The sequence below is a fragment of the Meleagris gallopavo genome, chromosome 8 (genome assembly GCF_905368555.1).
Source record: "Meleagris gallopavo chromosome 8, MGAL_WU_HG_1.1, whole genome shotgun sequence".
NCBI lineage: Eukaryota > Metazoa > Chordata > Aves > Galliformes > Phasianidae > Meleagris > Meleagris gallopavo.
In genome coordinates, this window is record NC_139411.1 from 15,702,164 (window position 1) to 15,714,240 (window position 12,077).

At 39.6% G+C, this 12,077-nt stretch overlaps 1 protein-coding gene across 8 annotated transcripts in view; it reads left to right on the plus strand.

Annotated features, from left to right (window-relative positions):
* The window catches only part of SORBS1 (sorbin and SH3 domain containing 1), a 167,705-nt gene that overhangs the window by 42,692 nt on the left and 112,936 nt on the right, over positions 1-12,077 (plus strand). For all 8 annotated transcript variants that reach the window (XM_085230034.1, XM_085230027.1, XM_085230035.1 and 5 more), the window contains one exon: positions 3,429-3,487. The gene's annotated coding sequence lies outside the window, so the exon portion shown is untranslated. The remainder of the gene's footprint in view (positions 1-3,428; positions 3,488-12,077) is intronic.

Here is a 12,077-nt window from a genome sequence, read left to right on the forward strand (position 1 = left end):
TTAGTGGAGGTGGCAAGATGGAGGTTGATCATAATGTGAGGAAAAAGCTCAAAGCTCGTGGTCAAAAGTAGTTAAGCACTGCAAAGGTTGGTTTGAGAGGAGGCAATAAAGTGGAGTAGTTATGAATAAGATAAGTTTATGTTTAAGATGCAGATTATTCATTGTACCTCCAGCAACTTCCAGTTTCACAACATCTTTATTTTTGATACCCAAGATGTGTACATTTGCTACTCATACCTGAAGATCCAAATATTTCCACACTTACTGGTAATTTAGAAAATTTACTTGTGCTCTAAAATAGTGCCCCAGACAGACAGTGTGTTCTGTACTTCATTTATTTAAAAGATAATAATTCAGTTATTCTATTCCATCTTTCTCAAGCTCTCTGAAGACTGCATGGCTCTCACATAAGCAAATTAGACTGCTGCACTTGCTGGGAGGGAAATGTGTTCATATTTACCCTCAGCAGACTATTTTGCGGGGAACGGGCAGCATCATGGGTATGATTTCTTCAAGCTGTAAATCAGTAGTTTAAAAGCGGAATTTAATTTTGCTGTTATTGCCCTTCTAGCTGCTAGGAATGTAGCTGCAATATGTGCCTGATTCTCAAGAATATCCGTAGGAAGCATGTGTTAGTGATTTAACTTAATTGGGCTCTCAAAGATTTTCTCCTCCATGGCAAACCAATGGAAACACTCCAAATTAATGTTAGATAAGAGTGGTTCATGTCAGAGTTACTTATCTAATGGCAACCATAACTGTTACTGCTCTTCAGAATAATGCGTGCTTCAGCATACTTGGGCATTTTGCTGTCTTGAAGCACATGGAAATCTCATTGTTTTCCTTCAGTAATGTTCTTGGAATCAGGGTATCGATATCTCACCTCACTTTCTCTGTTTTTGAGCTCTGCATTTTAGCCAAAAACATCCAGGAGTTTTTACTGAAAAGAGGTCTGACTTTTTCTTGTTAGATTGTTTCTATTCCCAGAGACGTTTATTTGTGAAACATGTCTGGGGATAGTGCACATTTGAGTCAACAAGCTGTTGTGCAGGTGAACAATCCAAGTCTGATATGTTACAAGCAACCTGCACTCAGTATTTTCTCTGATAAATTAATATAGAAAAAAGTGTTGTATCTGTGTGTTTTCCATACCATTAGAGCATGAGTAATACAAACTATTACACGAATGAGCTTGGTTGGTCCCATAACTAAAAGATGGGCATTGGATGGGGGGTTTGATCCAGAATAAGTTCAAGATAGAAAGGAGGGATACAAGTGGTTTTTTTTTTTTTTTTTTTTTTCATTTATTGAGAGTTTTTCTTTAGGGATCTTAGCTTGCCACAGCACCCAGATGGGGTAGATTAGCATTACTTTTCTCCCCATGGATAGTAAGTGAGAAATTAAAAGCTGAACGTACTGAAAGACAAACAGTCTAGCTAGGCATGCAGGCAAAAATGTGTCTGTCAGTGGAAGAGGCTTTAGAGTATCAATGGTATTATGGTATTAAATTATGTTTTATAGGTATACCTGACAGTGTTGTGGCATGGTTATGGATTGCACTATCCAATGTGGTTAGTCTGATGTCTCAAATCACGAGAAGGATAAGCTTCAGAAACTGAGGAGATGGTAAAAGGGGTGAGGTGTGTCTAGATCATTAGTCCTTGCTTCTGAGTTAATGTAAGTGGCAGGGTGAATTGATTCCTAGAAGGGAAGAAGAGGTAGGAAAGTTGATAGGGATTTTACTTGTTCCCTGAAACAGCACTGTGGAAAGGGGAAAACTCCTCACTGACTGGCAAGAACACACGAACAAGTGCACAAATCCTGGAACAGAGAAAGGAGCAGCAGGACAGGAGAGTGGTGGCACACCATTTGTCTGCTGTATCTGTCATACTTTCCATGGAATCAAATAGGAGGTATTACTTTTGAAGTGACTGTGCATGTGCTGCAGGGGAAGAGATGGTGTCTTTTCTCAATCCTACTGGGCTACCATTTACAAAGCAAAGAAGGAGGCAGGGAGGAACTTTTCAGTTTCAAGAAATGCCTGCTGCTTTATTACAAACTGACAGCTTTTCACTGGGAGTATACAGAAGTAATAAATATTCCCTTATCATGATCAAACACAAAATCCTCCTCACCCTGAGGTTCTGTGGTAGGTGACAGCTCAGAGCATAAGCCCTGCACTTATCATCCACACTGAACTTGGAGAGCATCAGTTGAAGTCTGATGATTGCTCGTATTTCTGATCTCATGTCCTTGGTGATGGCAGCAGAGAATGAACTTCCCTTTTGCTATCACCTGCTCTTGAAAATGTGTAAAGAAATGCCTTATGTGAGTGGAGTAATGGGCAGGTGAGTTCCCACTAATGAGGTTGGAAAATCCTATACTTAAGCTTGAGCAGAAATCTTGAAAACAAATCTTCTACAGGTTTGAGATGACACTGAAATCTGGATAGCTTTTGCAGATCTGCCTTTCTAGGGAGCTTTTCTCCCAGTAGATTCTTAGGGAGACCTGCAGGAAGAGATGGGCAAAGGCAAGAGGGTGTGCTTCCCTGGGACACTGCAGGATGGAAAAGCAGCGCTATAATTCTCTCTCTCAGGAGAGAGCTGGCTCTGTGGCACACCCACTGTGTCCTGACACGTACTTATCCACAAACTATGTCCTCTGCCAGTAGGAAAACATCTGACCTAATAGAAATGGCTATAGCTACAAAGCAGACCTCTCTGTTCATGAGAAATTTTGTCCTACTCTTGTCTCACAGGTAACTGTGTTAAATGCAACATAAGTAAGAGTAGTGTTAGAATATTAAATAGGCTGTGATTTATGTCATGAGCTGGGAAAATTCAACTATTTACCAACTTTCATGGTGTTTTCGGAATATTTAGAACTGCTGAAAGATTTTCAAGATGGTGAATAGAAGCTATCCTGTATTTGGCTGCATATTTGGCACTATTTTAACTTGCTATGGAATCCAGTACCTTCTTGTTACCTTGCAAGCCTGTCTCTGATATATTAGATCAAAACATATTCCTGTCTCCAAATGCTAACAGCAGCACATTCAGTTCTCTGGATTTCAGCAACTAAAGTGGGTGTTGCAGGAAGTTTGGCACTGTTTGTTTTTTTTTTTTTTTTTTACAGAATAATAAACACAGATGATGATGCTTTGGCTTTTATACAGATATGGAAGCTCTTTACTCATAAAAGCTGATTCACAATCAAATGGTGATTTTTGGCTTTTAAAAAATAACTACTGGAGTAGATAGGCTAGAAATAATTGTAAGAATTTCTCACAGAGCCCAGACTGGTGATTTATTCTCTCTCTCTTTTTTTTTTTTTTTTCTTAGAGACCATTTTAGAGTTCATTTTTCTAACAGATACATTAGATTATTATATTCTTGCTGCTATACACTTGCTGCTTTTCTCTTTTCCAGGAGGAGGCCAGAGCATAGCCGTGGACCTGTGGCTTCTCTTTCTGTGAGCTCTGACAAAGGTATGTGCACTGTTACACTCCTTAGTATCCATCTCAAACACAGTATGGAAACTTTCAAAAAAGTGACTTGCGAAGTTATTGGTAGAAGAAAAATACTTGCTTGATATTTAATGCAATATTTTATAGACCAGAGAAGTCTTCTCCACAAAGCTGCGCTAAATTAAAACTAAGCTTGAAAAATCATGTTAATGCGTAAGCAATGACCATGCTGCTTGTACCATCTAATGTGCGTCGTGTTCAAGATTGGGCTTCATGCTAATGGCAAAATACTAGGTTTCAGAGGCTCCAGGACAAAAACAAAGTTACTTAATAGCAGGTGAACACTGGCTACAAAATCATGGCCAGTGTCTGTTGATTAATATGAATACCCAGCTCGCGCTCTGACCCAGTTACCACTGCTGAGCAAATGTATGACATAGTGGAAGTGTCGCATTCTTCGCTTGCTGAGTCTGAGAATCTTCTTAGATCTCAGTAAAGAGGTCTTATTTTTTAAGGATCGAATCAAGCTTGTACCTCTCCTCTTCAGCAGCTTGGTATCTGAATCAGTTTTACCAGGAGAATTCCCTCAGACAGAGAAAGTGCCTTCAGCAGATGTGTATGATTTTAACCTGAAGATAGGATAGCAAAGTAAATAAGAACCTGATGTGCAGAGTTTCAAAGCTGTCCCTGCTGTCTAGTTTGCTGTATAACTTGGAAGAATTGAAATGGTTTTTGTGGCAATAATTGTTAGCATATGCTTTCAGCATTAAGAATAAAGAATAGCTTTTTTTTCTATAAATGTTACTGTGAAAACCCATAACATAACTTTATATTTTCACAGTTTCTTGAACTAATGCAAATAACTATGGATTTGGGTGATTAGTTTCTATATAATTTTATAGGATGCTGCAAAATCCCTGGGTGAAATTCTGTTTTCTAACAGACTCTTCATGAGATTTCTTCACATTGGCTTTGTCATTCATTCTTTTTTTCAGCATCCCGACAACTGTGAACATTTTCTAGTTCTGTATTTGGAATGCCAGATATTCCCTGACCCTGTGTGAACTCACAAATGCTTTTCTCCCTCTACAAACCCCTCTTTTCAGTGTAAGAGAGAGAGTTGAGAATGATTCAGAACTAATTTACACAAAGTTTTCCCAAGTAATTCTCAGCCACCCGTGGGTTTTCCTGGAGAAGCGATATACAATAGGCTTTTGTTTCCAAATGGATTTATTTATTATTTTTGAATCTAAATGCCTTGCTTGACACTGATCTTGAAGGGCTTTTTTGTTCTGAGGCTCAGCAGTTCATCCTCGGAGTCTTTTGAAGATGGGACTTTCCTGTTAATATACAAGGTATCATAAATCTGCTCAGTACTAGAACTAATGCAAATTATTCTAGTTACATCTGAGTTAGAGTCTGTTACATTTTTAAAGGAACTAGAGACAAAACAAAATGGCCGTGAAAGAAGTTGCTTTAGTTCCTTCAGAAAGATGTTTTTGTGAATTAGGTATGGCTTTCTTGCCAAAAACAGTGAGGTGGAGGGCCATATTCTCAGCAACAGGTTTGCAGTTTTTTCAGGCCCTGAGCTCTAGATGAGCTTAGTTATTAACTATTCATTGGCTATTGCTTGGGTACTTGAAACCATGTTCTTTAGAGGCAAAATAAAATAGCTAACAGATCCCTATCTTCTCCACATTTTTTAAGCATGAAGGCACTGTACCATTTAGCTAGTGAAAAAACAGTTATTTTAATTTGAAAATAATGCTACTCAAATAAAGAGGACTTTACTGAGAGTTTTACTTAAAAGTGTTGTTTTTTTCTTTGCTATGCAGGATAGGAGAGTAAGGTTTCAACTTGGTCTGCTTGAAGATCCTCCCTCTTTTAGTTTGATTATGGAAGCTGTGATATTTGATGAGCTGAAAAGTTAATGAAAATTGTAGATTTATTGAGATACGTTAATCTTTCTGTGTAGAGGTGTTTCTGATACCAGTTAGTATACTTAGGGAGCTGCAGCCAACTTACACCTGTTGAATGCTTCCAATTGAATGGGACTTTCTGTTAAAAATTCAGCTTCCAAACATACTGGGGAGAATTTTCCCAAGTGTTTCAGTTCTGATCTGTTCAAAAGTGTTTGTCCCTAGCTCATCTTCACTAAGTAGCGTTGCCCCTCTCTGCACCTCTCTTTGCAACTGTAATGCTTCTGACTGTATATATGGTGAACGTCTTTCTTCTTGAAGAGATATTGTCACCAAAATACAAGCTCTGAAAATTGTGATGATTACAGATAAGTACACTTCGACTAGTACTGAAATCCTGAAAGTGAGAGAAAAAGATTTTACTGCCATGCTGGTATGTCTGAGTTCCCTGCAATATGTTTCTTCCAATGCTTGGTTCAGTCTACTTTTAAATGACTGAAGTGGTGGAGGTTTTTTCATGCCACTTAAAAAGCTTTATTAAGTCCATGAGAACTGACTGTAATAGGAGTCTTTCCTAATAGCTAGAGATGGTTTTTGCTTAATTTTTGACTGACTTCTCATGAATAGAGCTCCTTTCCTAATACATACTGACAACTCTCAAAATCTTAAATCATCACTTGGTCAAATCTCTTTCAAGAATAAAGTATCAAGAGTGTTATTAGTGAGACTTTATCAAAATTCATAGAAAAGGGATTCTGACCCTAGTATATAGTGTTGGAGGTAAATGGCTGGGTGGGAGCCCCACTTCCCTCCATGTTCTACAGCCTCTTCAGATATGTAACGTGTAATATGTAATGATTCTTAATATATTCCTGCATCAACAGTGCACAAATTGTTGAGATTCAAGGATGAGACTTCTCATCATCCAACTTCACCATCAGAAACAACCTGATAAGGAGATAACATGGGTGAAACAAAACCCAAAGATTTCTATTTCTATCAGTTGTGGAAATTTATGTTGTTTGTCTCTATAAGTGTTAACCTGAGGCTAGATGACATAAAGACCTTTTGTCCCATTGCATTTTCTCCATTAGCATCACCATATTTTATTCATTGGCCCTAAGGCTGAGACGTTGTACATTCCCTGTTTGTTTGAGCATTCATTGCTGTGTGGCATCAGTGATGAATTGTCTGGCTCCTGTTTGATTACTGAAGTAAAAACTGCACATCAAATCTGCTACTGGAATTTCTTTTTAAGAATTAATTCCAACACAGGTTATGGTATTCAAAGTCAGAGAAAAATAGTGCCAGGAATGGAGTGAGGAATGGACGGGACCATTCTTGTATCTTCAGCCAACACTGAAGTGAAAAAAAAAATTTGAAATGCATGCCTACAATTATGTTGATATGGGGGTCTAGCGATAGATGACGTAAAGGAGATAAGACTCAGTGGTAGAGCTGAGCTCCTGAACTCTATGCTGATTCACAAGTAGAAAGAGTAGATATGGCCTTCCAGTGCTACAATGGATGTTTGTTATACCTCTTCAACTATTGCATTATTTAACTTTGAGACTGCAGTCTCACCAGGTAGCTGCTGTTTGCTTTTAAAAAAAAAAAAAAAAAAAAATCCAGAAGCTTCTGACAGTCAGCAAGGATTGTATCCAAAAAGTCACACTGAGTAGTAGCGCACAGCTTGTTCCAGCAAATGCATTATTAGCTATTAAACATTTATACAGCAGTATAAAGTTAGACCAAGATTCACAAACATAAATAAGACCTGTTCTTTGCACTGCAGAGCTTCCAGTCTAAATCATGCCTACATGACATACAGCACAGCTGCTTGTAGGAGGAAGGGTGAGAACTGTTTGAAGGAAAAGTGATTTCTGAGAAGATGGTGACTGGAGAAGGATTTTCGGGTCTAGGAACTAACAAATCAAAAGGTGCAAACTGAAGTGAAAATAGGAATCAAAGCAATATAGCTAGTTTAGGAGGTAGTAAGGAGCAGAAAAGAAGTTGAGAAGTTGTTAGTTATGAGATAAATTTAATATGACATGGATTGGAGATTGCTCTCTTTTTGCCACTTCTTGAATAATCAAGCAGAGATCCCTTCAGTGTTTGAAGTATCTTGCAGATTTTGAGGATGATACACTTTGGATGGCTTTCTACCAAATTTCTTGGCATGCTACCAGAATGGATTGAAGTCTATGGGAGTATCTGTCTTGAAAAGCAATTAATATAATTTCTTTGATCTGCCCTGGTCAAGATAAAACTGTATTCCTTCAATGTCTGTTGACCTTCTGAGCTCTGCCACTTTTTCCGCACTTCTAAATAACAGTTCCACCTGGGAAGCTCCTTCTATTGACTGGGAACTTCCAGTACTAGCTTTATTCTCTCTGGATTCATTCTATCTATTTTTCTCTTTCAGCTTTCCCCCTCCCCCTTCCCTTAGAGCAATATCAAGGAACTGACAAACAAAGGATTGCACTGATGTTTGTATCTGTTGTCTGGCGTCTCCCCTATAAGGGAGCTACAGAAAACACTTCATGATGAATCTAATGAACAGTATGGGAAGAGATTATTGTCTGGGGCTGGCTCTAAGCAGAGTTATGTAGGGCACAAGATCCTCTCTGTTCTGGAAAACCAAGCTGACTCCACTGTGGCACTGCTGGGAGGAAGACTTATGTACAAGAGAGGCATGGTCGGTGCCAGGTCTTAGTGGTTCACACAAGCAACTTCATGGCACTACTATGAAATTAAGGTTTCTGCCAGTTATGTTTGTGTTGCTTTGTGGCTTCATCTCAGATCTGGGCATGATGCAAGTACGGGGAAAAGCCAGTTGCCGCTGCGAGGGGATTGCGCTACTAATATACAAACTTGCAGTGTGTAGCATTAATGTAGATTTTTGCCTGTTTTCAGAAGGGCAGAGTATGAAGTGACTCAGCTGAACTCACGGACAGAGACTCTGGGTAAGCCTGAAAATGAGACTGTAGTCCTTGCCTGGGGCTTTTCAGTGCCCACGCATCTGTTATGTCCCCGCAGCAAATCATCTACATGTGGGATTTGGAAAGCAAACTTTTTCTTTGCTCCAGCACTGCACTTAACTGTCTCAGACTATGACTTTTCTTTCTGCTTTCCCTCACCCCACAGTCATTTTTAATACAGAGCTATCAGAGGAGTTACTAAACATTTGGCTGAGTGCAGCAATTTTAATCAAAGCAGTTGCAGAATGTGAGAAGTCACATGCTGGAGAGCTGCTTGCACAGAGGCAGTGAATTTGGGAGCAAACTGTCAGGAAAGGGCCATCCTGTCACCAGCTCTTATACTCCAACACATTACCAGCTTAGCAGGTGAGCTGGTCATGCTGTCTGTTCTTCCTGCTCTGCCAGCTCCAGGCCATTTGTATGCAGGTGACAAAGGCCACGGCTGGGGGACACACAGATAGTATCACTGGGTACTGCCTTCCTGGGGCTGAGGCTGGAGTGAGGACCTCTTAAGAGTGAACTCAACAAGCAGTTTGTGATCTGTTCCCAAGTAAGCTTCCATCCATAGGTCTTTGACCATTGGAGCAAAATCTGCTCGACTTTAGTTCTTCGTTTCAGGTTTCTGAGTGCTCCTAATCTATTGGCAGCTGCTAGAAATTGTAATCTCACCTACTTGTGGCAGGGCTCACTGACAAGCCTACAGGGTGCAGTTATATGCTCCTTTTGTAGACTGATGACACTTTCAGGATTTGGCCTGAAGTGAGAAGTTTTCCTGCTCAGAAAAACATAATGTTGTGTGGGAGGGGCTGCATCTATCCCTCTTCCAGCAAAAGAAAGAGTAGAAGAAGTTGTAATAACCTAAAACTAAGATTACTGTATCAGTCCAGCTGGAGAATGTTGTTTTTAGATTTGATTCAGGTAGCATAAACTGGTGAATCTGGCTTGAGTTGTTGAACTAACTGTGGAAACAAGCAGCAGAGCAAAGGTAATTTGTATAGAGGTCTTGGGCCACTGCAGGCCCTGGTGCCAGGGACAGACAGCTGAAGGGAGGAAAATGTCACAGAGAAAGTGAATGGGACATCTGAGATATTAGCGACAGCTACTGAACAGTGGAATGAGGCAGAAGTGAAAGGCGCAAAAAATGCAAATAATAAGTAATCCTGCTTACCAAAATATTGCTAAGAAATAAAATTTCACCTCTGTAAAGAAAACCATAAATTCCCAAACTGAAGTTGGTGATCTGAAAATGAAATGGGAACCAAAGGCTGTGCCAAGGTTATACCTTTTTTCCTCTTCCCGACAGGGAAAAAGACAGAGTCTGTTTCTTTTTTCCTGCCTGTTCCAGAACTACAATGGCTAGATTGATAAAGCTTACACTATTTCAGGTTTGGATCTGTGAGCTAAAGGAGATAAATTGCTTCTTGCATGGGAACATGTAGGGGGTGGGGATAAAATAAAAGAGTGAAGCACATGAGAAACATCTGCTCCAAGGAGGCATTTTAGGAGTAAGCGTCGGCAAGAGAAGCAGCTGCGCTGCTTGCAGGGCCAGAGCTGCAGTGAAAGAGAGGAGGGGAAGCAGAGCTAGTTGTAAGGCTTCAGCCAAGCCTGGAAAACAGAGTAAAGACCCAAAGTGCAATTTGGGGTGGAGGTACCTCTCTAACTGAGATTGAAAGTGAAAAATTTGGAGTTACTGTGGGTGCTGCACTGCCATTAAGATAGACCTCGCTCAGGGAAAGGGGCACTTTGCATATATGCTGAAAGTGAGGTAGGTGGTTAACTTAGAGAATGATGTATTCTTTGTTAAGAGAATCATATCACTCTGTAGTCAGGAGGGAGCTGAGCTGTCTGGAGAATATCAAGCCGTCTGAAGAGGGACGATATGAGAGTAGGGCTTTCAGACTTTGCTTCTTGCTGTGCTACAGGTTCCTTGTGTGAGCTTTGCTTTCACGTGTTTGGTTCTGAATTCTCAGAAATGCCAGGAACATTGCTCCAGACATACAGACAATCATACTTGTTCCCAAATATTTGTCTTACCTGAATTGTTCTCTTGGCTTCTGCTTTGTTTCACCAAACTGTGAAAGATTTTATTTTTAAGTTCTTCTATGGAGCTGTATTTTCATAACTGATGTAAACTGATGCAACTCGTGGCTAGCACTGGTGAGGTAAATTGGGAACTGGTCCAGCTGAAAACTTATTCAGTAAATACAAATTGATGCCTTGCTGATGCAGTGAAGCTGCTTTGTTTCTTCTCAAGCAGTAGAGATGACCAGCTGCAGCTTTCCCAGAATTGCTAATTAGTTTCTTGTATGTGACTATGGGGCTTCTGGTACTGATAAAGGCTTTTTGGATTAAATAAAGTGATGATCTGATCAACTGTAGCTTCATCCAGGTCCTTTTTTTTTCTGAAAAGGGAAAAAAAATATTCCATACATTGCTAAAATTAAAATGCTTTTATTTCTCTAATTTTTTTGAATTTTTTTTTTCCACATTGCTCTTGGGAGACTGATCCAAATCCTACTGAAAGCAATAATAGGATTCGTGTTACTGATAGCAGACTTTGGATTGGTAATAAATTCAGTTATTGTGCCTGAGGGCTGTACTATTTATACTCCACTACTCAATCTTTATATCTCATGATATGTAGCAAGTTGGAATAAAGTCTATGTATCCAGTTGTCTCTTATTACCATTCAAATTTATGGGAAGCCCTCATACACTTAAAGACCGCAGTTGCCCTAGAATTGATCTAATCCTTGTTTTCATAAGCTTTTTTTCAGATGGAAGTACCTCAAAGTGCTCTACAATAACTTCTCAAACTAATCCAGTACAACTCTTTTTGTGGTTGTGCTACACCGCCATTCCCATAATGAGCCATACGAAAGGCAGTTGTGGGATTGCTTCCTTACTAGTTTAAAAGAACTATCCACAGATAGGCAGAGTTGTTAATCCTGGGTTTTGGATGGGGCTAATGTTTTTTTTTTTTTCCAGTCTAGGTGGCCTGCAGAAAGAAAAATGAGAAAATTTTCCATGAACCACAGTAAAAGAAAATTTTGTTTCCTATGTGAGAAGAGCCACTCCCAAAACAGAATGCTTTCAGGGTGGGTGGGGAAGTTAGCTGGAAGGGAGAGGCTTTGTGATCCAAAGAACAGATTCAGACTGTTTGAGGTTTTGTTCCACATCCCCGATTCTTGTTGAATTTCCTCAGCCCACCAGATTTCTGAGTTAAGTCAATCTCTGGTTCCATGAAGTGGGTGCATTTTTTTGAATGGGTCCAGAGACACTTCATCCTTCTGTGCTCAGAATGCATACTAAAATATCCCATTGGACTTCCATGTACATCTCACATAGTCAAGAAAAATGCTTGGTGTGTATAACTTTCCTCTGCTAAGAATGTTTTTTTTTGTTGTTTTTTTTAAAGGTTGCACTGTTGAAAGATCCATCTTTTTCTTGAAAAATCTTTCTGTCCATTCCCCTTCCCTTGCCTAAGTACCTTTGCTCTTATTTACTTTTCATTTCTTAGTGCTGTCCAATGGAAATGAGGCAAGAAGTGAACTGAACTGGTAGAAACTCACTGGCATCCCAAACCTGATTTATTACATAAAAGAGATAAGAAAACTCAGATGACATGCACAGAAAATCTTACTGGGATGCAGTTCCTGCAATCAATCCTGTCAAGTTGCTTCAGATCATACTGTAGGTGTAACTCTTTTTA